Genomic DNA, 27,248 nt, shown 5'->3' on the forward strand with positions numbered 1-27,248 from the left:
CCCCCCCCCCCCCACACACACACACACACACACACACACTCTCTCTCTCTCTCTCTCTTTCTCTCTCTCTCTGACTCTTCTCCAGCTCACACACTGCCATAGAACAGTCACACACCCCTTGCCCTCCACCCCCATACTCACAAACCAGAGACTCTTGGTTGTTTTTATTTATTACCCATTCTACCTCGGCTATAACTTTTAAATACATATTCCCTGTAACTGCTGTTTACATTTGAACATTAGTCACTTTACTCATACAGTCTGCACATGTTGGATAGTTATAACATTTATGGCATGGTAGCTTGTATACATAGTGAGAAGAGACAACGTTCCTCCAAGACCATGGACTAAGCAGACTTATGCAGACAGAGCAAACACTTTGGAAGACTGTTAGGATGCTACTGCCTGGTAGCAGTTGGATTAAAACAGGAAGATTGAGTCTGAGTTGAGGTGCAAACCAACCAAGTATTTATTTCACCCAGAAAATTCATGACAAAAATAAAGACTTTAAAAAGACATTACAAAAAAAATCATGCCCCTTTTGTGGCCTGAGGTCTGGGTCACAGCTCTGCCAATCACTCACACCCACCCACCCTGTCTGTGTGCACGGGCTCCCTTTTATAGGCTGCTATCAATTATGACTCGAGCCCTACCACTAAGCAGGTGAGCTCCCTCCCCAGATCAACCATACAATAATGGGTTAAATAACACATCTAAACAAATACATATTTCCCCCGAATACCTCTACTAGTATAAATCTCATTATACCCTTCAACCATAACAGTCCCTTACAGTTGTCAAGCATTTGTAGCAGCTCTTCTGACCTTCTGATTCAGAAGCTAAATGCAGCAAAAATAAGTCCAAGGAATGGTTCCTCTAAAGAGAAGGAACACAGGATCTAAACCAGGAGAGTTTCAGGTGGACACCTCCCACTGATGTTCCTGATAAAAACCTCCACTCTCACCCCACCAGTCATTTAGAACTGAAAGCTAAATCTATGATAATTTTTCAGTGACGCACAGTTTATTCTGTTCATTTCTATGTACAATAAACATCTCTTAGTAAATGTTGATCTGCAGGATCTGAGCTAAATGTGGTACAAATACTGGAAGCTACCATATCATGAATACTTCTTTTCACTCAGTGTTAACACTGATTAGCTCTGTTTCAGATGTTCTCCATTGTTCTCCTTCACAATTCATCCAAACCTTGTGAACAGTTCTTCAAGTTCAAGGTCTTTCCACCACAAGAATCTGTATTTACACATCTTGATCATTTCTTTTATGGGTGGATGTTGTCGATACTCTTCCATGAAGCCTGGCTGCTCCTCTCTGGGTGTTGATATCAGAACCAGTGAATGATCAAATGATCGACCACTGAAGAGTTCCAGGACTCTGCGGAGTCGAGTATATCCAGAGTATACGAACCTGCAAAGATGTTGAAATAAATAAAGAGTAAAACCTGTAATCCTACATGTTAATGTGACCAAGAGGATTTCTGACTCAGTTCACTTTAACTTACTGTTTGGTGGCAGGAATTCATAGGTGACTGGGTGAGGTCTGCAGGGAGAGAGAACATGTAGATGTATGAGGAGCTGTTAGGGACATTATTCAGAATTAGCCTCTCACACACACGAGTCCCAGATCAGATAGAGTGGAAAAGATTGAAAAGAATCATTATCAACTTTAAAGTTGCATTTAAACATTGAAAGAAAAAACAAGCTGACTGTGAATCTGCTACAAAGCTGCTGTGGTTATTTTCATCAAGTATTTAGAAAATAAATAATAATAAAAAAAAAACATGGAAACTAAACTGACTCCATCAGTCATTATCATCAACCTGTTTAAGGTGGAGCAGAACCCTAATTCATTTTATATTGAGATAGTGGATGAGAACAACTGGACAATACAACAGACACTGACTGAGAGACGACCTGTCCTCCACTGAACACAATGCACATTCAAGTTCATGTCGTAGAAAAGCTTTATAAGACACAAAGAGAAACTGAATCAATGATGAATTCAACACAACTGCATCAACAACCTATAATGAAGTCACTGAGGATTTAAGGTGGACTGAAGAGAATCTGTCAGTCATTATCAAGTGAAACTTTCTAACTCACCAGTCAACTTGGAAACATTTCAAGAAAATGTGACTTATTGTCTACAAACTGCTGGAATTCTACATGTTCATAGAAGATTTAGGAGACACTTCACTTTTACTTACTGAGACGTGATCATCGATTGATTGATTGATTGATGTGAAGTGTGTAATCAGTGTGATAGAACTAAACATCCTGTGATTGTTGGTGTCCACAAGCAGTTCAATAACTGATTTACTTCATCTGTGTCAACATCTAGCAGCTCCACCTCACTACCTGTGATAGTCTGTGTGGACTGAGGCAGACTGCAGGTGGAGACAGAGAGTCAGGAGAACCACCTGGACAGAAAGTTACCACTAGAGGACGCTCTCTACACAATGTCTGTCCTCATGTCTAATCAAAGACTAGCTGAAAACAACAAGACAAAGAAAGAGAAGAGCAAGTGTCTAAATGTGAATCTAGAGCCTAGAAAAGCTGTAATCCTACATGTTAATGTGACCAAGAGGATTTCTGACTCAGTTCACTTTAACTTACTGCCAGGTGTCTAGATGTCAAGGCTGCTGCTGGTCTTCACTGATGAGTCAGAGAGGTCTGCAGGGAGAGAGAACATGTAGATGCATTGACTGATGTATTGATGTGTGAGTTGATGTTTCAGCTTGTAGTCATCTCTCTGGGTTCTGTGTGTCTCTCTAACTTCTTGCTTTCATCCACTTCCAGAGCTGTGTTCAGTGACTTAGTTCTAAACTGCAGCTCTACAAATTGAACCGTGGCATCCCTAATACATTGTAGAGCCAAAGCTAGACTAAGAACCAGGAAGCAGGCAGTGTTTGATTGGATTATTTTCTACATTTGATCATTCATGTTAAAGCTAATATTGACTTCTCTTCAGACTTAATGTTGACTTATCAGCCAGTGCTGAATAACCCAGCAGATATCTTGTAGTAAATGATGGAGGCAGAAGAAAAGTGTTTCCAACGTCTGCTTTGACGTCCCTCATGAACTCTGAGCCCTCACTGGCTATGACCTGATGGAACAGATGACTGCTTCAGATGCTGGATCAATAATATTATTCTTTAACAGTTAGTCTGTTAACAGAGGAAGTATTGTGGTTGATGGTGCTAGTCAGAGAGGCTGAATCCATTCATACAGTACAGATCACAGCCTGCATACATTGGACCAGTCTGACTCAGTTACTACTGATGGTATGTAGCATTGATCTCATCAGGTTATTGGTGCTTACTGTTCTATGACATCAGAGGATCACATGTGTGGATGTACTAAAGAGAACTAGAACTCTGATCACATGAGGACTCCTCCTTCACTTCAATCAAAGTTCTTCAGTTTCCAAGCTTCCTGTATTAGGTCCATGCATGTTCAGCTAGCTTCTATAGAGCATGCTCAGTAGGATCCTTCTCAGTCCAGCTGGTGGAGAGCTTCCAAGACAGAGATTCACCCTAGCTAATACTTTATTAACTCTGACATTATCATTGACCTCAGCTTGATATCACAAACCAGCACCGATATAAGGTGGATTAACAACCTGGAATGAAGTCAGTGAGGATTTAAGGTGGACTGAAGAGAATCTGTCAGTCATTATCAAGTGAAACTTTCTAACTCACCAGTCAACTTGGAAACATTTCAAGAAAATGTGACTTATTGTCTACAAACTGCTGGAATTCTACATGTTCATAGAAGATTTAGGAGACACTTCACTTTTACTTACTCCAACAGTATTGTTCATCTGCTCCAGTAGAGAAACATAAAGTAGAATGATTGAAAGATGGATGGATTGATTAATTAATAAATTAATTAATAAAGCAATTGATTGACTGACTGACGGATTGGTTGATTGATTGATTGATTGATTGATTGATGTGAAGTGTGTAATCAGTGTGATAGTCAGAACTAAACATCCTGTGATTGTTGGTGTCCACAAGCAGCTCAATAACTGATTTACTTCATCTGTGTCAACATCTAGCAGCTCCACCTCACTACCTGTGATAGTCTGTGTGGACTGAGGCAGACTGCAGGTGGAGACAGAGAGTCAGGAGAACCACCTGGACAGAAAGTTACCACTAGAGGACGCTCTCTACACAATGTCTGTCCTCATGTCTAATCAAAGACTAGCTGAAAACATCAAGACAAAGAAAGAGAAGAGCAAGTGTCTCTCTTCAGGACAGAGTTGTGATTCTACACAATCTGATCATCAGTTCTAGTACTGGCTGCAGGAACAGTTAGAGTCAGCACACATGAAGAAAACATTCATCCACATAGAGACTCTTTAAATGGTTGGTCTGTTTAAGGTGGAGCTGAACCTGATTCATTTTAGATTGAGAGAGAGGATGAGAACAACTGGACAAGACAACAGACACTTACTGGGAGATGTTTCAATGAAGTCCATCACATCTATAGATTTCACTTCACCTCCTAGAACATCTTTATAAAACACAAAGAGAAACTGAATAAATTATGAATTCAACACAACTGCATGAACAACCTATAATGAAGTCACTGAGGATTTAAGGTGGACTGAAGAGAATCTGTCAGTCATTATCAAGTGAAACTTTCTAACTCACCAGTCAACTTGGAAACATTTCAAGAAAATGTGACTTATTGTCTACAAACTGCTGGAATTCTACATGTTCATAGAAGATTTAGGAGACACTTCACTTTTACTTACCGGGAAAGAATTGTTCATCTGATTCTGTAGAGAAACATAAAGTAGAATGATTGATTGATTGATTGATTGCTTGATTGATTGATTGATGTGAAGTGTGTAATCAGTGTGATAGTCAGAACTAAACATCCTGTGATTGTTGGTGTCCACAAGCAGCTCAATAACTGATTTACTTCATCTGTGTCAACATCTAGCAGCTCCACCTCACTACCTGTGATAGTCTGTGTGGACTGAGGCAGACTGCAGGTGGAGACAGAGAGTCAGGAGAACCACCTGGACAGAAAGTTACCACTAGAGGACGCTCTCTATACAATGTCTGTCCTCATGTCTAATCAAAGACTAGCTGAAAACAACAAGACAAAGAAAGAGAAGAGCAAGTGTCTAAATGTGAATCTAGAGCCTATAAAAGCTGTAATCCTACATGTTAATGTGACCAAGAGGATTTCTGATTCAGGTCACTTTAACTTACTGGAAGGTGGCTGGTATTTAATGCTGCGGAGCTTCATAGCTGACTAAGGGAGCATTGCAGGGAGAGAGAACATGTAGATGCATTGACTGATGTATTGATGTGTGAGTTGATGTTTCAGCTTGTAGTCATCTCTCTGGATTCTGTGTGTCTCTCTAACTTCTTGCTTTCATCCACTTCCAGAGCTGTGTTCAGTGACTTAGTTCTAAACTGCAGCTCTACAAATTGAACCGTGGCATCCCTAATACATTGTAGAGCCAAAGCTAGACTAATAACCAGGAAGCAGGCAGTGTTTGATTGGATTCTTTTCTACATTTGATCATTCATGTTAAAGCTAATGTTGACTTCTCTTCAGACTTAATGTTGACTTATCAGCCAGTGCTGAATAACCCAGCAGACATCTTGTAGTACATGGAGGCAGAAGAAAAGTGTTTTCAACATCTGCTTTGACGTCCCTCATGAACTCTGAGCCCTCACTGGCTATGACCTGATGGAACAGATGACTGCTTCAGATGCTGGATCAATAATATTATTCTTTAACAGTTAGTCTGTTAACAGAGGAAGTATTGTGGTTGATGGTGCTAGTCAGAGAGGCTGAATCCATTCATACAGTACAGATCACAGCCTGCATACATTGGACCAGTCTGACTCAGTTACTACTGATGGTATGTAGCATTGATCTCATCAGGTTACTGTTGCTTACTGTTCTATGACATCAGAGGATCACATGTGTGGATGTACTAAAGAGAACTAGAACTCTGATCACATGAAGACTCCTCCTTCACTTCAATCAAAGTTCTTCAGTTTCCAAGCTTCCTGTATTAGGTCCATGCATGTTCAGCTAGCTTCTATAGAGCATGCTCAGTAGGATCCTTCTCAGTCCAGCTGGTGGAGAGCTTCCAAGACAGAGATTCACCCTAGCTAATACTTTATTAACTCTGACATTATCATTGACCTCAGCTTGATATCACAAATCAACACCGATATAAGGTGGATTAACAACCTGGAATGAAGTCAGTGAGGATTTAAGGTGGACTGAAGAGAATCTGTCAGTCATTATCAAGTGAAACTTTCTAACTCACCAGTCAACTTGGAAACATTTCAAGAAAATGTGACTTATTGTCTACAAACTGCTGGAATTCTACATGTTCATAGAAGATTTAGGAGACACTTCACTTTTACTTACCAAGAGGTGGTGGTGGTAGAGCTGGCTCTGTAGAGAAAGATAAAGTAAAATGATTGAAAGATGGATTGATTAATTAATTAATTAATTAATCAATTAATTAATCAACCAATTAAGTAATTAATTAAGTAATTAATTAAGCAATTAATTAAGCAGTTGATTGACTGACTGACGGATTGATTGATTGATTGATTGATGTGAAGTGTGTAATCAGTGTGATAGTCAGAACTAAACATCCTGTGATTGTTGGTGTCCACAAGCAGCTCAATAACTGATTTACTTCATCTGTGTCAACATCTAGCAGCTCCACCTCACTACCTGTGATAGTCTGTGTGGACTGAGGCAGACTGCAGGTGGAGACAGAGAGTCAGGAGAACCACCTGGACAGAAAGTTACCACTAGAGGACGCTCTCTACACAATGTCTGTCCTCATGTCTAATCAAAGACTAGCTGAAAACAACAAGACAAAGAAAGAGAAGAGCAAGTGTCTCTCTTCAGGACAGAGTTGTGATTCTACACAATCTGATCATCAGTTCTAGTACTGGCTGCAGGAACAGTTAGAGTCAGCACACATGAAGAAAACATTCATCCACATAGAGACTCTTTAAATGGTTGGTCCGTTTAAGGTGGAGCTGAACCCTGATTCATTTTAGATTGAGAGAGAGGATGAGAACAACTGGACAAGACAACAGACACTTACTGGGAGCCGTTTCAATGAAATCCATCACATCTATAGATTTCACTTCACCTCCTAGAACATCTTTATAAAATACAAAGAGAAACTGAATAAATGATGAATTCAACACAACTGTATCAACAACCTCTAATGAAGTCACTGAGGATTTAAGGTGGACTGAAGAGAATCTGTCAGTCATTTTCAAGTGAAACTTTCTAACTCACCAGTCAACTTGGAAACATTTCAAGAAAATGTGACTTATTGTCTACAAACTGCTGGAATTCTACATGTTCATAGAAGATTTAGGAGACACTTCACTTTTACTTACCGGGAAAGAATTGTTCATCTGATTCTGTAGAGAAACATAAAGTAGAATGATTGATTGATTGATTGATTGATTGATGTGAAGTGTGTAATCAGTGTGATAGTCAGAACTAAACATCCTGTGATTGTTGGTGTCCACAAGCAGCTCAATAACTGATTTACTTCATCTGTGTCAACATCTAGCAGCTCCACCTCACTACCTGTGATAGTCTGTGTGGACTGAGGCAGACTGCAGGTGGAGACAGAGAGTCAGGAGAACCACCTGGACAGAAAATTACCACTAGAGGACGCTCTCTACACAATGTCTGTCCTCATGTCTAATCAAAGACTAGCTGAAAACAACAAGACAAAGAAAGAGAAGAGCAAGTGTCTCTCTTCAGAACAGAGTTGTGATTCTACACAATCTGATCATCAGTTCTAGTACTGGCTACTACTGGCTTTTCTCTGAGTTACAGTTCTCTTCATATATTATTTGAAACTAAAACATTTTTGTTCTCTCTGTTCATCAGAACAGATTCATTTTTCTGTTATATATTAAATATGGGCTTAAATTGCAGTTTTCAGTTTTTCACATGAAAACTGAAGGAAACTTTACAAAGTATTTTGTAAAGTTTAGGTGTAGATGTATGTAGTAATCTAAGAGTGGAGCAGCTAAAGTGACCTCAGACTTCCTCTGTGTAAGGCATGAACCTTGAGTCAGAACAGATTTGTTCTTCAATTGTGGCATTCATCAATAGTTGTGTTCTTCTTGTTTGTTCCTGGGTACAGTTATAATAATGAGGCTTCATTAGCATTCTATAATCATTCATTTAAATCATCATGTATTTTCTGAGGTGGTGAATTAAGGAGAGAATGGAACAGAATAGAAGTATTTCTTGGCCAAAGGTAAAATCCTTACTAAATATATTAACTCCAGCTTGTTCTTAAGCTTGTTCTCTGTCAGATGCGTAGTTTTATATTCCACCTGATCATGACTAACAAGAACCAAGAAACACACCATCAACATGAGACAGCAGAAATGAGGATCAGCTGTCTGAAAGCTATGATAAGCATCAACATAAATGTCAAATCTTTAATTCTAAAACAACTGTGTCATTTGATTCTACATTAAATAAAACATCTCAAGTTTACTTCATCTGTGTCCTACCATGTGTCAGCTTTGGGTTTAAGCCACATGTCCATTTTAAGACAAAATCATATAAATAAATGGATAATAAAACCTATATTAACACTCTTTGTTTTATTCTTCACTGTGTCCTGTATTCACCATAAAGCCTCCACTCACTAATGAAGGCAGTCTCAAAGACATAAATGTGCATCAATATAATATTTAAAATTCTTAATTGTAAAATGTTTTTCGTTGGTGTCTTAATGAAGTCAACTGCTTTTTCAGCACAATTCTTAATATTTTACAGCATCTTGAGTCCTGGTCTAGGTGTCGTTAAGGCTATTCTTACCTAAGAAGAAATTATTGATTAATAGCATCAAACATACTTCAATTCATTTCACCTCAGCATACAACCATGAGTTACTGTCAGTTATTGTCAATCACAATTGTTTGAGGAAATGCAGATAACACATATAACACATAACACATAGTCCATGAATATGTATAAGACTGGACCTAATGTTTCATTACATTTCAAGGTAGCAAAGCTTGAGTCTCAGTCATTCTGATAAAGTAGTTCCAGGTCAGTTCTAACCTTTTTTCTCACAATGCTTCCTTAGACTTTACTCCAGTCATCTGATCATAAAAGCATTAATCATGAATTATTGAAAAGACTGAGCACTGAGCTACTAATAGATTTATTATTTATTATGGAGGGGGCTGTTGACATTTCAGTTCAGATGACTCCAGAAAGGTTTCTATGTTCAGCATTATGGCAGTTTCCCTTGCCACTGGCAATACACCACACCAGCACATCACACCATCATCCAGTACACAGACCACATGTTAGCCAGGTAGCATGCTATGGGTAGTTCGGTGGGTGCACACACAGAGCTACATTTAACAGCTCAAGTAAGCTTCCTGTGCCATTTAGTCCCATAAAGTTCCATAAATACATTTTACTGCAGCATTTTTGTATTTGTTTGCTCACATTTCTGTGGACGGTATCTAAAGGACAATAAACCACTTCATCTTTGGCATCAAATGGGCGTGTTGCCAGTTTTTTCAATATTTTAAGGTTAAATTACACCTTTTTCAGTTAGCCTTCTGGCATACCTACCCTCACTCTATGTCGGAGTGTGACAAGCATCTAGTCACTGATTAGTTCCAGTAGTCCATGTCTCATCACATTTGTTTCCTCCAAAGTGTTCTGTATACTTGAAGCAATGTGAGCTAGTAGGTGATAATTAAATGAACAATAAAGTCTGACAGCTGCAGAACTCCTCAGTTCTTTTTGGTCAGTTCTGCCATTGTTCTTGTAGAAGAGTCTAACCTGAGCTAAAGATCAGCAGCACTTATGTGTTGAACATGATTTCAGTCCTGACCACTGTCAGTTTAAATCAGGAGAACAAACTCTCTGTGGTCAGGTAGTAAAGTTACTGGTTTAAAATCACAGGAAGGAGGCCAGGAGTAAAAATCATTATTGTGACAAGAACATTTCTGATCTGGATTAATTTTCCCTTGTTAATAAAATAAAATGAACTCTTTAGTCTTAGTAGTTTAATAATTAAAATCACCAGTGTCATCATCTGTCTATGTAACACTATCTTGTAGATACTGTCTGATCTGTAACAGAGGACGGTTCCTACAAGTCCAACCGTAGCATTTAATTTTTCTATATCTTATACTATAACTTTCATTTCTATAATCACACAAGTGGTGTAACATGTGACTGGACTCACCAGAGTTTGTGTTACTCATGATGTCCTGGAAGAAAAAATATAAAATCAAAATGTTGTTCACAGACTTCAGTATTCATAATCTCTTTCCTGAGCTGCATTAACCTGTGTTTAATCTGCTGTTAAGATATGAGGATATGAGGTGTGTGTGTGTGTGTGTGTGTGTGTGTGTGGGTGTGTGTGTGTGTGCGCGCGCGTGTGTGTTCATCACGTGGGTGCACTTGTCAACCAGCGTAACAGTGGACATCGGCGTCGTTACACACCAACAAACAGGGGGCTTACAGTTGAACAGGGCACATTTTTTAAGTCCCCTGTTTGTTATGCCTTAAATCAAGCTAAAATCATGTCTAAGACGCTCTCGTGAAATTTTTTAATATTAAGCAAAGTGGGGACTTGCAGGTATGTGAGTGTTAAACCCCATACTCAGCGGTGCCTCTGCTGACTGGAGCATGGATTTTCACACGTCATTCACACGCGTCGTTTCTTAACACTCCTCCATTGTCTGAATGGCTTGCAGCCCCAGCCAGTCATTCAGATAGTAGTAGGGCTATTCATCAAACTACGTAGTGAAGAAACCACTCTATTGAAACACAATTCATCATGCATTTGAAACAAAATATAAAGGTTCAGCTTTAGAAGATATCAAGTAGATAAGTTTCGAGCTTGACACTATTAAAATAAAGGACTGCCCAGGAAGCAGGAGATTAAGTAAATTGGAAATAAAATGGTCAGACGAATTAACCTCTTTTCGGTTTTAAGTAAGCAGTAATACCTTATTTAGAGTCTGACTTAATATCAGATTTTGACTAGACCGTAGACCATTTCAAAATACTCACCAAACCAGTTTTCACAAGGCCTGGATGTCAGTTTTCAACGTGTATGCTCAGTCTTTACCTAAAGGAATATAATTTGTTTGTTGTTGTACATTACGGAAAAACGTCCACACTTATATAGCATGGATCGACACAAGTCCACTGATAGCTGACGAATAATGACACAAGTTCGTTCTTGGATAGCATAGAGCAAAAGGCACACTCCAGCATGGATAAATAAAAGAAACTAAATTTAATTTATGATACTTGTGTGAAACTAAAGCTTAATGTGCATTTCCTAATCAGTTTCAAGCTTATGACTGTCTTAAACAAAATGCTACCCACAAGGCAGCAAAATAATTTGTATTATATAATAATTAAGTATTATAGTATACAAAATAGTATACAAAATAAAATAACACCCAATATTTAATTAATAAGTATTTAAAAATTAAACGAGAAGGAAAAGAAAAAAAACCAGGATGAAGTTACAAATAAAATGGGTAAGATTATTTATATTTTTATTCACTCTGATCACTTTTATTAGACATTCAAAGCTGTCTAATCCAAATCTCAAAAAACTGCTGCTGAGATTTTACAAGCCCTGGATTCCAGTTTATAATAATAATTCACAGATATAGTAATTTGCACATACAGGGATACAATATTTGCTCATACACATTACCAAAAACAAAAAAGGTCCACTGTTGGCTGGCGAATTATGACACAAGTTCCCTCTTGGATAGCACAGAGCGACAGTCATACTCCAGCATGGGTGAAAAGAAGAAATAAGCGAGAATATTTAAAACTTAACTCAATATCTCAACTAAATAATTAAATAAGAATTAAACATGATTAGTTAATATGTTCTTTGTTTTTGTTTTAAATACAGCATGATGGCTCTATTAAAGCGGAATTAAAATGAAGGGCTACTCAAAGGGCAACAGAGTGATAAGGACCTGAAAATCTAAAAATGGGCAAAGAAAATAAAAAAAAAATAAAATGGTTTATAGCCAGATCTTCTATACTTATAGAAATCTATTTTATTTTTTCATTTGCATTACAGCAAAAGGTCCACATTTAAATAGTGTGGAACAACACAAGTCCACTCTTGGCTTCCGAATAATGACACAAGTTCCCTCTTGGATAGCATAGAGCGATACTTACACTCCAAAATGGATGAATAACAGAAAAAAGCAAAATGAATGGTAGTTTTTTGTTTGTTTTGTGGGATGATTTAATGTGTTTTTTGTAACAAAACACAAAGACATTAATGTTTCAAGACAGAAAGGCCTGCATGGCCACCATGAGCATATTATTTACATCTTAATATTAACCTGAAAACTTAGGTCACACTGTTTGAACAAATTTGTCTCTTAAACTAGTAATGTCAGCCCTGTGATGGACTGGCGACCTGTCCAGGGTGTACCCCTGCCTCTCGCCCGATGACAGCTGGGATAGGCTCCAGCAGACCCCCGTGACCATTAACAGGAATAATCGGGTATAGAAAATGAATGAATGAACTAGTAATGTGAATGTTATTTTGACGGTTGTTTTGAGAATAGGGGAATAGATTATTTATCCTCTTCGTATGTTTCATATAATTACCGAGATAGAAAAGAAAACTCTACATCGAAACGGTGAAGTGACACAGCACAGATCCCAACTTTTAATGCTGAATCGTGGTGAGTGCTTTAATGTATGCAGCTATACATTCCTAAGCATGTAGATTCTTTATTCTCTTTGTATGTTTCATATAAACCATACATATGTTGTAGTAAGCAATGTAATTTTACTTAATTTTTTAGGAGGAGTTGCATATTTTTTATGGGAAACAGTGAAGTGACACAGCATCCAAGGTCTTCACAGATCTGAACTTTTAAGGTTGAATTGTAGTGAGTGCTGCTGTCTAAAAGTGAGTGACATCAAGCAGGGAGAGAGTGTGAATCTGTGGTAATGAGGTTATCAGTCCTTCAGTGTCTGCATTGTGGGGGATGGTAACCATTGGGCCTTTCTACCAAGGGCTTCAGGGCTGCTAGCTACTCATAGCCAAGACGACATTTCCAACTCAGACTGAGACACAACTCACGTGAAATGAAAATGATTGATTTAACACAGAAAGGTTTGCAAAAAATTTCACACAAGCTTGCATGGCCACACGAACTTCAGTAGACCAAAAGCATATTACTCATATCCCAATATTGACCTGGAAATTTAGATCCTACTCTTTGATGAAATTAAACTTTTAAATTAGTGTTACAATTGCTTTTAAAATGTTATATTTGGATGGGAATAGAGTGTTGTGACCCATCGCTGGAAACACAAAATATTTCCCAAATACTGGAAGTACAGGATTTAGGAAATTAAATATTTTTTGCTATTTTAGGGAAATGTTTATTTCCCTCAGGAGATACAGAGCAGGAAACACAATAATCAACAATACATGGTTTTCTGTCCTGAAGTATACATGCAGGAGTATGAGTGTTCCACTATTGCATGGGAGACCTATGTCAATTTGTTGATCATTACATATTTCTGGGACTTTCTTTAGTTGTATAGGATAAAGTTCAAAACATTGTTTGACACACAAAGCTCTTTGTGTTGGCTCTGAGAGAAATTGATGAATTACATGTCCATATTTATAGTGTATACAGACAAAAGTTGATAATTACTGATAATGATAATTACTAAGCAAGGAAAGAAATTTTCCTCAACCAATATAAATGACCCAGTACAACTATGGTCCTCACCAGTGTAATCCAACATAAAACCCAAATTTGGGAGGAAGTTTGTTATAAGATTTGCTTCACAGTACCAGGTATTAGTTAGCAATTTGTGCTTCATCCAAAGGACCAGTCACTGTCCAGATAGTTGGCCAGGATGGTATATATTCGCTATCTCACAGAAGGTTCACAGGAGTCTTTGTTGCATTTTGGAAGTTTTGCACTAAACGACACGTGTCCCCTGTTAGATGGTGAGAAGTGACATTCACACTCCCATAGTACAGAAAAAGACATAGACAGCCCTATTTTATACCACCAACAATCACAAACCTGTCCCTCAGCAAAACTGGATGCTTCTGTAGCCTATACTGTATGCTGTCAGATGCAGTTGTTGATAAGATAGAGTACTGGGAGATGAAGGAGGCAGAGGGTCGACCAATGATCACAAACCTGTCCCAAATATTAAAGTACCAGTGCACCGAGCTTGTAAGGGGAATGGGAGATAACACTATGACTGTTTTAGTTCATGTAACGCCCAAAACACTCCTATGATTAATTAAGAGACTAAATGCACCACCTTTGGACGTTGTATCTTTCTTTGCTCTGGGCTTATGCACAGTTTAAAAGTGGAGTTGGACATTGTACACATTGAAATGCCCTAATTCCCCTGTTTGATAGAACTAAAGGACACGTGTCCCCTGTTAGATGGTGAGGAGCGACATTTACACTCCCATAGTACAGAAAAAGACATTTAGAGACTGAACTGAAACACTTAATCAGACGAATAAAATGCTCTAGTATAAAATATTCTGTGGCTGATGTGGACAATTGGAATAAACATTAATGATTCAAGACACGAAGGCCTGCATGGCCACCATGAGCATATTACTTATGTCTTAATATTAACCTGAAAACTTAGGTCACACTGTTTGAAGAAATTTGTCTCTTAAACTAGTAATGTGAATGTAATTTTCAATTCAATTCAATTTTATTTATATAGCGTCAATAACGATACAAATCGTCTCAAGACGCTTTACAAAAACCCGGCCTGAAACCCCCAGAGCAAGCCTGAAGGCAACGGTGGCAAGGAAAAACTCCCTTTTAACAGGAAGAAACCTCGAGCAGAACCCAGCTCATATGGAGGGACCCATCTGCCTAAGGCCAGCCGGGTACAGACAGAAGAAAGAGAGAAGAGAACAGCAATAGAGCGATACTTACACTCCAAAATGGATGAATAACAGAAAAAAACTAAATGAATGATAGTTTTTTGTTTGTTAGTTTTTTTTCCAGCTTAATAGTCTCTTGAGAGATGATTTAATATGTTTTTTGTAACAAAACTCAAAGACTTCCTGACCAGTTTCAAGTTTGAGACTGTTTCAAATGAAGGGCAACCCATGAGGCAGCAAAGAATTTTTAAAACTTAGAAGAAAAAAGATGACTATGAACAATTCAACTAAATGGAACCTGTAAATCCACGGAATTATCCGTTTAAGCATTGACAGAAGCATCTGTAAAAGGTACAGCGAATAACCTGTTAATCTATGGAATCCGTTATCAGGTTGATGAAAGGTGTCCGTAGAATCGAGTGCCAAATAAACAGAGATGGACAGAAAAAGGTCAAAGCCATCAGGTGCCCAATTTAGGACAAAAAGAAGAGGAGAAACGAGCAAAAGATAAAGGTATGCTATGTACTCTCTGTTTGATTACAGCATCCATGTCATGAATGGAGGGCTAATGTTAATTGGTGGTATACGTTTGTTACACAACCAGCTGCTTTGCCACTACCTCGAACCAGACAGGGACCACAAGGGAGACGGGTTCAGTTCCTTACCCCCTAACCTTGATAACCTGTATGCAGAACCAGCTGTCCTGAAATGGATCAAGGAGAACATCTCTGAGTGGAAAAATTGTAGCCAAAAGGGTCACCTCAATAGCGGACAGGCTGAATGTGGACTTTGCCTTTTTTCTCTCCTTGTGGATAAGAGCAAACAATGTCAACCGCATAATTTCAAAGCCAGGACCGGCCTTCATGGGACCTTTTACCTGTTTTTCCCTTTGTTTGAATCATAACAGTAAAGTTTAGTTATTTTATTTTATTTTCTGCCTAACCCCATTCCAATATTAAGACTTTGCTGAAAGACGCCAGAAAGCCATCATGTCTGACAAGAAGGCAGTGATCAAGAACACAAATATGTCTGATGAAATGCAGCAGGATGCCATGGAGAAGTACAACATCGAAAAGGACATCACTGCCTTTGCCAAAATTGTGTGTTGGCTCCCTTAAGCTCACTTACATTTCTAAGGTCAGCGATGTCACTAAGCTGAGGCATAAAGCAGAGTTCTGCTTTGTTATCAATGCCGGGATGAGGAAGTTCTTCCTGCAGGCCAGTGATCAGCAGGACCTTGTGGAGTGGGTCAGCGCTCTCAACAAAGCCACCAAGATCACAGTGTCAAAGGTGCCCGATGGCCACCAGAACTTGGAGATCCAGAAGGCTTTGCTTGATGTCTTAGGGCCCAAGAAACAAGTCTAGAGGGGTCAAATATTTGCACATATTTGTATTTCCCTATGTATACATATCAATCTGCTAGAAAAATTTCCCACCAAAACTTCTAAGTATGGGACCCCGAAAATCAGTCTTCAAAATAGTGCACTCCTTTGTCCTCCATGGAGAGGACGGGGACCTAACCATCAACCTAACCTCCGCATGCACGACCAGAGGAGTAGGGAGACCACCAGGAGTATGGACTTACACAGACAGAGACTCCAGAGAACTACATGGTCGTCCTTGACAAGGAGGGATTCAAAGAGCTGCAGCCATCGGACCATCTCCAAGTAGAGAGCTCCATTTGGCTGCCACTTTACGTGGTCTGCAATGGCAACGCCTGTTCCTCCTAACCATTTTAGGGGAGTTGGGACAACATGAGTATTGTTTTAGTGTGTTTTATTTTAAATGCATGTTGATTTGATGTGATTTTATTAATATTTTAATAAAAATATTTGTATTGTGCATGCTGATTTTGACTTTGCCTCACCATATGAGTTTCCTTATTTATTTATTTATTGGAAAAATACCAAGTTTAAACGGTCGCAAAAAAAAATGTTTGCTTCCGTCTTCTTCCCACAGGTGGGGCACCGATGTGCCAGGTCTACTTTTATTATGGCTCTGTTTATTATGACAAATTTAGCAAGGCTGTCTCTCTGTAACCATCACTAGGTCAGGACCACCTATTAGACAAAAGTGTATGTAATCTTATTATTGCCGGTTGACTCTGTACTTGCTGTAGTGCATGTGTCAACTCCTTGCTGCAAGTAAAACTTTTAAACGAAACTCCAGTGACTCTGTGACTCTTGATAAAAGAATTTCCGTAACATTTATTTATTTATGTTAAACCCACAGAGAGGAATTATCTTTTTAGTCACCCCAATTTCCAGGCATCAGCTTTCAGAGGGGATCCCCTACCATGGAATTTTATTAGAAGCTCACCACAACACCCTTGTGTCTTAGAACCATTAATATGTTTGTCTATTTTATTACTAACTGTCATTACCTTTTTTTATTATTTTGATGTTGTTTTTATTATGTTTATAACTTTTAATATATTCTTTTCCTACGCTTTTTAACCAGCATTGGTTCATCAAAAGGAGCCAAACAAACATATTTTATACATTTTATTCCCCCGTCCCTCTGCAGCATTTTCTTTCCCAACCTAACCCCCCTTAACCCTACAGGATGTTACTTCAATGCACACACAAAAAAAACACAGATCATGTGAAACTTTTTTCTTCTAAGTTTTAAAAATTCTCTGCTGCCTCATGGGTTGCCCTTCATTTAAAACAACTCAAACTTGAAACTGGTCAGGAAGTCTTTGTGTTTTGTTACAAAAAACATATTAAATCATCTCTCAAGAGACTATTACGCTGGAAAAAAACTAACAAAACAAACAAAAAACTACCATTCATTTTGCTTTTTTCTGTTATTCATCCATTTTGGAGTGTATCGCTCCATGCTATCCAAGAGGGAACTTGTGTCATTATTTGCCAGCCAACAGTGGACTTGTGTCGTTACACACTATTTAAGTGTGGACCTTTTGCTCTAATGTAAATGAACAAATAGTACAACAAATAGTCTTCTATAAGTATAGAAGATCTGGCTATAAACCATTTTATTATTTCTTCCTAGTTGTTTTTCTTTTCTTTCCCCATTTTTAGATTTTCAGGTACTCCGTTGCCCTCTGGGTAGCTTTTCATTTTAATTACGCTTTAATAGAGCCATCATGCTGTATTCAAAAACAAAAACAAAGAACATATTAACTAATCATGTTTAATTCTTGAATTATTTAGTTGAGATATTGAGTTAAGTTTTAAATAATCTTGCTTATTTCTTCTTTTCACCCATGCTGGAATGTGACTGTCGCTGTGTGCTATCCAAGAGGGAACTTGTGTCATAATTTGCCAGCCAACAGTGGACTCATGTCCTTTTTTTGGTAATGTGTATGAGCAAATGTTGCAGCCCTTTATGTGCAAATTACTATATGTGTGAATTATTATTATAAATTGGAATCCAGGGCTTGTAAAATCTCAGCAGCAGTTTTTTTTAAAATTTGGATTAGACAGCTTTGAATGTCTAATAAAAGTGATCAGAGTGATTAAAAATATAAATAAATTATCTTACGCCTGCCCATTTTATTTGTAACTTCATCCTGGTTGTTTTTCTTTTCCCTCTTGTTTAGTTTTTTGAACGGTGACATGTCCTCTTTACGGTTGTGCCTCTTGTTGTACTAGCTCTGACAGAGGTTGTAATTGATTCCATAGGAGGACAGATCAGATCAGGTTGGAAACATGTTCTAATGCAGGAAAGAGTGATTACTATATGCAAAGACAGATCTAACTTGGCTCAGCGTAACTCAAAATGACTGCCTATTCCACATCAATATCTTATGGCTTATCTTGCCTGATGTGTTCTGGCACATTTTGTACACAGATTTGGGAACATTACTACTCTGCACCAGTGGTTAAAACACCCCAGATGAACTGCACACTTATGTTTAGTAACTTTGAGATTTATTTTTAATTATTATGAATCCCAGATAAAAGTCAATTTTGCTGCTAATACTGCAGCATTTGAAATTAGTGCATGCAGCGAAGTTACTCCTAATTTGAAGATAAACATTTTTTATTCTCAGAATTCCAGTGGCCATGATTATTTAATATTTGTATCACAGAGAAAGGTTTAAATGTTGATAACATTAAAGTTAAATTATCATTTGAAAGAATCAAAGGCTTGGCAGTAAACAGGCACTCATTAGGTGAAACAATGGCTGCAGATAGTGTCACTGTAGCAGTGGGAGGTCCCCTGCTTGATAGGTAGAGATCGCTCAAAGATGCAAGTACCCTCTTTGCTTTTTCTTCAAAAAAAATTAAAAAGCACATTTTAAGTAATAATGTGGTAAAAGGCCTTTAAAGTAAATTTTCTATGTAATTGTTTTTGATTAAAAATGCCCAGAAACCCAAGTCCCCTGTTAGCCAATGAAGAATGACAGTCCACTGTTAGCCTGGTTCACGTGTATGGGTGAACTGGACTAACTAGTCCACCATGTTCTCTACATAGACAGCTACAGACTGCACTGACTTTATCACCAACATCTCAGAACTGAAGTGGTTCTGTTCTGAGGAATGGGCTAAAATTCCTCCAAGCTGCTGTAGACCACTGATCAGCAGTTACCAGAAACATTTAGTGACCAGGAGGTCACAGCAGATACTGGAGACAAGGAGTCCATTGACTTTAACATAACAGTTGAATAAACAAATACACAAGTAGAATAAATCGGTTTAATTTTGTGTGACTCTGCCAGGTAAACATTTTATTCTACACATTTCTGTCACTACTGATCATGTGTCAGTCTTTAATCAGGAGTCTGATGTTTCATGGTGTCACCTCTGTCCTGTCTTGACAAATCCTCATCAGTTCAGTTTTCCATTTATCATTTATCATTATTGAGATATTGTGGTTCTCTAAAATATTTGTCCAACAACTAGCAAAAAGAAAGATGTCAAATGAGATGTAAACAGTATATATATATAGAGAGAGATATTCATATGACAGGAGGAGTGAATAACATTGAACCATCTTGTGACAACTCAATGTTCTGCTGGGAAAAACATTAATAACATAATTGTAATGAAATGATTTTCATGTCAGTTAGTTTAAAGTCAGAGTGAACAGAAAGCTGCTTCCAGCTCTGTTAGTCTATGTTAGTAGAATCAGACACTCACCTGAAGATGATGATCACATCTGATTAAATCCTCAGTACTCAAGTCAGCTAGCAGCCTTGTTCTGCTGATGGATCAGTTCAGTCCACAACTCTGATAGATGATGCTGCTTTATATAGTTGATACTCCGTCTGATGCACTCAGTCTAGTTTTTTAAATCAAAGGTAAAAACATGTTTCAGAAAGAATGTGGGAGGAGAAATAGATCTAATGATGACCAGGAAGCAGCACAAGGTGTTGACCTGGCCTCCAAATTCACGAGATCCCAAACTGATCAAGTATCTGTGGGATGATCCACAGAGGCCCCTCCCCTCAAAGACCCCCACTAACAACAGGACACCCTCAGAAGGCCCATGTCCATTCTCTGATGAGTCACCACAAGTGAGACCTGCATGATCAATTAAGGAATGGATGAGAGTTTCATATGTGCATGAAATCTCTCATCTGATCTGATCTCATTGTAATTCATGTCCTTTCCTCCTCTCTCAGAGGTTGTTGTTGTTGTTAATTCTTTACATGAATAGAACTACGATTAAATTATAATCTCAAAAACAGAGTAGTCAAACACAAACAAATCAAAGGGTAAGAATTACTAAATAGTTCCTACTCTACAGACATCTGATGCCTACATCTAAGGAAACTGATGATCATGTATATGTGACTCATCTTAGGCCTACTGGTTCTTCTGGTTCTACCACAGTCTAAACTAAGACAGGTTCATTAAATGAAACTGACAACTTAGAAATAAAGAACATTCGCCCTGCCTGAGGACATAAGGCTTGCACAATCAGTGAATTCTTTTAAATCACTTTTGAAAACTAATTTTTATAGACTTGCTTTTATGTGCAGTTTGTCTTTTAACTTTCTCTTTTAACTTTTCACTTGAATTAAATCATTCTATTTTACAGTTTTATTTTATTTTTGTTATGTGGTTGTTTATGTAATTTTTTATTGTCTTCTCAAATATTGTTGGTTGTTCTTATTTTGCCTGAGTATTTTATTCATGCTTGATTGTCAAAGCACTTTGTAAATGCTGTTTTTAAAGGTACTATATAAATAAAGGTATTATTATATTATTAATATTCATTGGTGCATAACATGTACCTGAAGTCATTAAGCCTCCAGAGAGACTCAAGTCAACTGAAGACAGTTCTGTCTGGAGCACTGATAGATGATCCTGCTTTATTTACCCCTATTAAATTGTTAATACCTTAAAGTTAATACCTTAAAAAGGTATTAACTTTATCACATTGACAAAGAAATAAAAGTAAAACTCAGTTCACAAAGAATGTGAGCAGGAAAAAGATCTCAGGATAATTTGACAGGAATGTCAACCATCAACATTTAACTTTACCAGAAGAGGTGAGGCTGAAACAATAAACACCAGCGATTCATGTGATTTGTTTTCAGTCTCCTTTTGTCTATAGAGGTACAGGTAACTACATGTTAGTATGTGTTATATAATGTTATTTATTTCACCTGTTTGCATTAAAAACGTCTTAAAGTCTGAAAATGAAAATAGAAAAAAATGGTCAGGGAAAGCTGACACACATTTACTGGACTAGATCAGCTACTGCTTATTGAGAGAGTTTCTGCCATAGCCTGCCTCATGGGAGGAAAAGTGATTTCAGCAGAATAACTGAGAATCCCAGAACAAGACACATCTAAACCAGTGATGTATTTCACTCAGTGATCACGTCTACAGTGCAGGTTAAAAGAAGAGCTGAACTATTAGAGAATAAACCAAGTGATGCCAGCAGAGCTGTACCTGGTAGCTCATGGACTGAACACAAGTATGACGTAGGCCTTCTGAAAGATGCCAGAGCTCTGTTCATTCACACCAGGTTATTCTGAACTCACTGTCATGGTTCCACATGGAGAGGCTCTGTCTGCACAGCACTGGTTAAGACACCACACCACATTACTGCCCCTTCACATGGAGGTCATCTATTCTACACATCTACAAGGAACATTTATTCATTCATTCATTTTCTATACCCAGTTATTCCTGTTTTTTTTGTTTTTTTGTTTTTTTTATTGAGAAAAACAAGCAAGGTGCTTACAAGACAAGGACAAAAACAGTGTAGAACATTGAACAAAATAAATAAAATAAAGAAAGAAAGAAAGAAAAAGAAAAAGAAAAATAAATAAATAAATAAATTGCAATACTAATAAACAAAGAGTGGAGAGGGTGACAAAAATTCAATGCTATCTATTCCTGTTAAGGGTCACGGGGGTCTGCTGGAGCCTATCCCAGCTTTCATTGGGTGAGAGGCAGGGGTACACCCTGGACAGGTCGCCAGTCCATCGCAGGGCTAACACAGAGAGACAGACAACCATTCACACTCACATGCACACCTACGGCCAATTTAGAATCACCAATGAACCTAACCAGCATGTCTTTGGACGGTGGGAGGAAGCTGGAGAACCTGGAGAGAACCCACGCAAACACAGGGAGAACATGCAGACTACACACAGAAAGGAACCAGCCGGCCCATGGATTCGAACCGGTGACCTTCTTGCTGTGAGGCATCAGTGCTAACCACCTCGCCTCTACAAGGAGCATTTATTATTTAACTAACAAAACCATGAAATCATGTCATATTGTTCTGAGCACAGAGTAAGTCCATCATTGACATCAGGAGTTAGTACTGCCTCCTTTATCAGATGGAACTTCTTGTGTTTAGTGTTTCAGTTGATAAGGTTCAACTTTGAACAGATGACCTCACATCCTCTACAAGGACTCAGACATTATGAGCCAGTGAAAATAGAATAATAGAATAGAATAGAATCCTGCTACCTCTTATTCTGATAGACATATATAAACATGTAGACCTACCTTCTTAGGTGAACACTGGTCCTGAGCCTTCTTCCCTGATAAATAATAAAGTGAGTAATTAAAGTGAAAATAAATGGAAATAATCAAACACACCAACTACACTCTAAGAAATGAAACATCACATTTACTTAATATAGTTATGGCAACTGGTCCCACGAAACTAGGCTGAATAAATGGGAAGAATACTAGAAAACTAACTATTACTACATGCTTTTAAGCAAATCCCACCAAACCGTCTTAATTAAATACTACTCAACGCACTTATGTTGAATTTACTCAACACGCTTATGTTTAATTTACTTGACACAAATGAGTTGTATTTATGTTGTAGTGTGTTGTTGATTGTACAGTACAATCATGTTACAGTGTAACATAAACATTAGTGTAAACTACCGAAGATAGAGTGTATTAGTGACGTAGATCAAAAGGTCCAACGTGAAACACGCGAAACGAAAGGGGTTAGTATTGAAAAAACAACGGTCTTTCGTTAGTGAAGCAAGGGTTTAATTCCCATTGATTGCTTTTTATGTATTTTATTGTAATATGTATATAATTTATTTATTATCAGCTTTAAACCACATATCCATGTGGTGTAGTCGAACAGGAATGTGCATGGCAAATCAACTCCCATACAAGCATGAAGACACGTCTCGATTGTAGGCTACTGCATTTTATTCTCCACTATGTCCTAATAGAGCACTGTGTCACTGAAGCTTCGAGTAATGAACCTTTTTTTGAATCACGTGTCGAGGCTTACGTATATATGTCTATGGGCGTGTCTTCCAAGGCGTCCTCAGCTACATTGCGCATGTGCAAAAAAGTACGGAAACCGCGTTGGGACGGTCTTCATTCATTTTAACGCCTGCAGTGTGTTTTAAATAACTTGATTACGTAGATTCAATTCAGCACAATTTTGTAATCCCAAAACCTTTTTGTATTACATTAATGCAATGAAACTCTCTTGATTTATTTTTCAAAAGTGGAATTATTCAAACATTTAACAGGTACCGAATGACATTATTTTGTAGCACTTGGAATTTGTTTTTAAGTTTCACAGTCAACCCAAAAAACTTCAGCTTACAGGCACATTTGGATAAAACTTTGGCAGCAATGGATTCACCTGTAAGTGGTTGATCCAATGTTAGACCTAAATATGTGACACTTGTGGTAGTTCGTATAAAATTAAGACTTAGCTTGTTGGACCTTGAAACTGACTTGATTTCTAAGATAAGCATAAGAGTTATAGTCAGCTTGGAGTTTATACTTTTTAAACTTTGTGAAACATCTATTACATTGTCTAATCAGATCAACGATTTCAGGTGTCATCCAACATGCACTTCTATGCTTAACTCTTGTCTCCCTCATAGGTGCAACATCATCAAGAGCAGCTATGAAATGCTGCTTGAACAAATCCCAAGCCTTATCAACATCATTACATTCAAACACATCAGACCAGTCTCTCTCACATAGCCTTTGATTGAACACCTCAGCAGAGTACTGTTTGGTACATCTGTATTTGATGGAACAATGCTCATTTATTGGCAGAGGTTTCAATTTTTTGCGCGTGCAAAAAACAGCATTATGATCACTAAAAGCCACATCCAGAACACCTGAATGACTTATCATTCCACTGTCAGATACTAAAGGGACTGGCTATTTACAGTCAACCTAGTAGGCTCAGTAATTAATTGTTGTAAACCAGACACCTTGCAGAGGCATGAAAGAGACTCTTTCAGGCTACTTCGTAACAATAATAGATTTGTATTAAAATCACCCATGATGATGCATTCTTTCTCTAGGCATACATTGCTTTTACAACAGACAGATTCAAGAAGTTCATAGAAGTCCGTTTGTTTAGGTGGACGGTAACAGACACCAACAATGATGGGCTTGGTTTTAGGAAGAATTAACTCAACCCAGGCTGCCTCCAAGCCATCCACCTGTAGATCTTGGCGCGGGTTGAAGGTTATGTCAGACCTTATAAAAAGGCACACTCCTCCTCCGTGTCTGTTGCGATCACGTCGGTAGATGTAATAACCTGTAATCCCAACTTCACCATCTTGAATGGAACTGTCTAGCCAGGTCTCCGATACAGCAATCACAGCAGCCTTAGACGAAAAAGCAAGGTGCCCGATTTCATCCAGTTTGGGGAGAAGACTCCTGGCTTTGACGTGAATAAAATGCATCCCTTTCTGATTTAAGAGGCCGATATTCTGATGGAAACTGAACTAAAGCTCACACTTTAATATATATAGTGGAATATAGTGAATGAAGTATGGAAAAGATGCATTTGATGAATTCTAGATGCAGGACAAGAATGTTCTGTACTTTATTTCTACATCAGCAAAAACAATGAAGCTATTTCTCCTGCACTGAATAAAATAATAAAGCCTCTGATTAGCATAGTGGTCCTACAATAAACCTACACAGTGTTATTACAATATATTCATGTTATTCTATATGGAATATAACATAAATGGTTATTTGTAATAATACATAAAGTGTTTTCACCTCAAAGTCAATCATGTCAGTAGATCTACACAATATTTACAACTTTAACTCTTCATGTCAGTTAATCCAAATATTCATAGTAAAAGTTGCAAAAGTATTCACAGGATAAAAAAAGTCATCAACTAAATCTTCTTCACAGAAACCACATAATAATCTAAATATCAAACTGTTAAATATCTGTAAAACCAACTAACACCATGGTTCACTACAGGAAATTATTCCCAGTTCAAAGCCTGATGTTGCTGTTGAGAAGGCGCAGTTCAGTTTGGATGTAGAGAGGATGTGGGGTCAGAGGTTGATTCCTATATTGTTAATTCATAGTAGCGTGCTTTACATTTCAGATGTTCTCAGTTGTTCTCCTTCAACATTTGGACCAAGCGTGTAAACAGCTCTGAATGTTCAAGATTTTTCCTCCACAAAAATCTGTAGCGACACATTTTGATGAGATCTTTTAAGGGTGGATGAAGCCTGAACTTCTGCATGAAGCCAGGCCCCTTCTTCTTGGGTGTTGATATCAGAACCAGTGAATGATCAAATGGTCGATCACCGAAGAGTTTCAGGACTCTGCAGAGTCTCTGTCTGTGTTCCTCAGTGAAGTCTTCAGGCTGTAGAACCAGCAGGAACACATGAGGTCCAGGAGCAGAGACTCTCACACATGTTTCTATGAACTCTGTCAATTCGTCTTCAGAGATGTGAGAATGCAGCACATCTGGAGTGTTGACAAGAACTATTTCTTTCTCTCTAAACAGTCCTCTGACTGGTTGTAAGTCTAGTTCTTCCTCCGTGCTGAACACAGGAACTTCCATGATGAAGTTTGCAACTGCTCGTCTCTCAGACCGGCTGTTTCCCAGCAGAACGACTCTGATCTCAGACACTGAAAAGGAAACACTGATCAGAGGATCACAGTTTAGGTTTCACAGTCTTTCACTGGGTCTGGAGCTTGGAGAGTCTTTTTTACAAAAAACATAAATGAAGACATTATATGCAGCTTAATAAAAGGGTGATCTGCTTTATCTACTACATTTCTTAGGGTATAGGAATAGCAGTCAATATTTGGACTGACAGAAGCAAAACAAGGAAATTGGTTGAATTTAGATTCATGAATCTCAGCTAAATAAAATTTTCAGCTCAATGACATACTAAAAACTGTAAACAGATTTATTCTGTAAGGTTAATGCCCCTTTCTGTGATCTCCTCTATGAAGCTGACTCACAATGCTGAAATTTAATATATAAAATATTATAGTGCGTATGTACTGTGACTTGAGAAGAATATTTCTCAGATTGGTCTCCTGGGGGTTTGTTGAGTTGTGTAGAGATATCAGAGGTTCTATGTATGGAAAGAAATAACTCAGAATTAAGTTACATGCAATATGGATTACAGGAGTAAGTGTAACAGAGTACTGCAGTTACCTTTGACCCAGATTTGGAAAGGTGCCTGTGTTAAGGGTAACTGCAGTACTCTGTACTCTTTTAAACACTTACTTCTATAACTTTAGTCAGACTTATTATTTACCATACACAGATGCCTAGGTGTCTCCCTTTGAAAATCCAAATTGCAGTTCATTTGTTTGTTTTTTGTCAGTTTGTTTCTTTGTGATATATTTGCAGTTAAACTCACTGTCAGGTTGCTGCAGGTTGTTACCATCACTACGATGGCTGCTGGTGTTCAGCAGTTGTACATCATCTGTGAATACAAAGAGAAACACACAGTTATTGTGGTTTGACTCTCAGTGAGTTGGAACCTTTATGATCTTAAATCACACTTTTGTTTTGGACACACATGATTACTCACATTCAGGTGGCAGTAATTCATACAT

General features: G+C 38.0%; 1 pseudogene across 1 annotated transcript; it reads right to left on the minus strand.

Moving 5' to 3' along the window:
* Positions 1-451: 451 nt before the first annotated feature.
* Positions 452-27,248, minus strand: LOC311493619 (GTPase IMAP family member 2-like; annotated as a pseudogene). Its single transcript has 4 exons — positions 27,224-27,248; positions 27,050-27,115; positions 25,977-26,303; positions 452-1,392 (listed from the first exon to the last, which is right to left on the minus strand). The product of its transcript is annotated as a GTPase IMAP family member 2-like (transcript).

Source organism: Chelon labrosus (genome assembly GCF_963514085.1).
Source record: "Chelon labrosus genome assembly, chromosome: 9".
Lineage (NCBI taxonomy): Eukaryota > Metazoa > Chordata > Actinopteri > Mugiliformes > Mugilidae > Chelon > Chelon labrosus.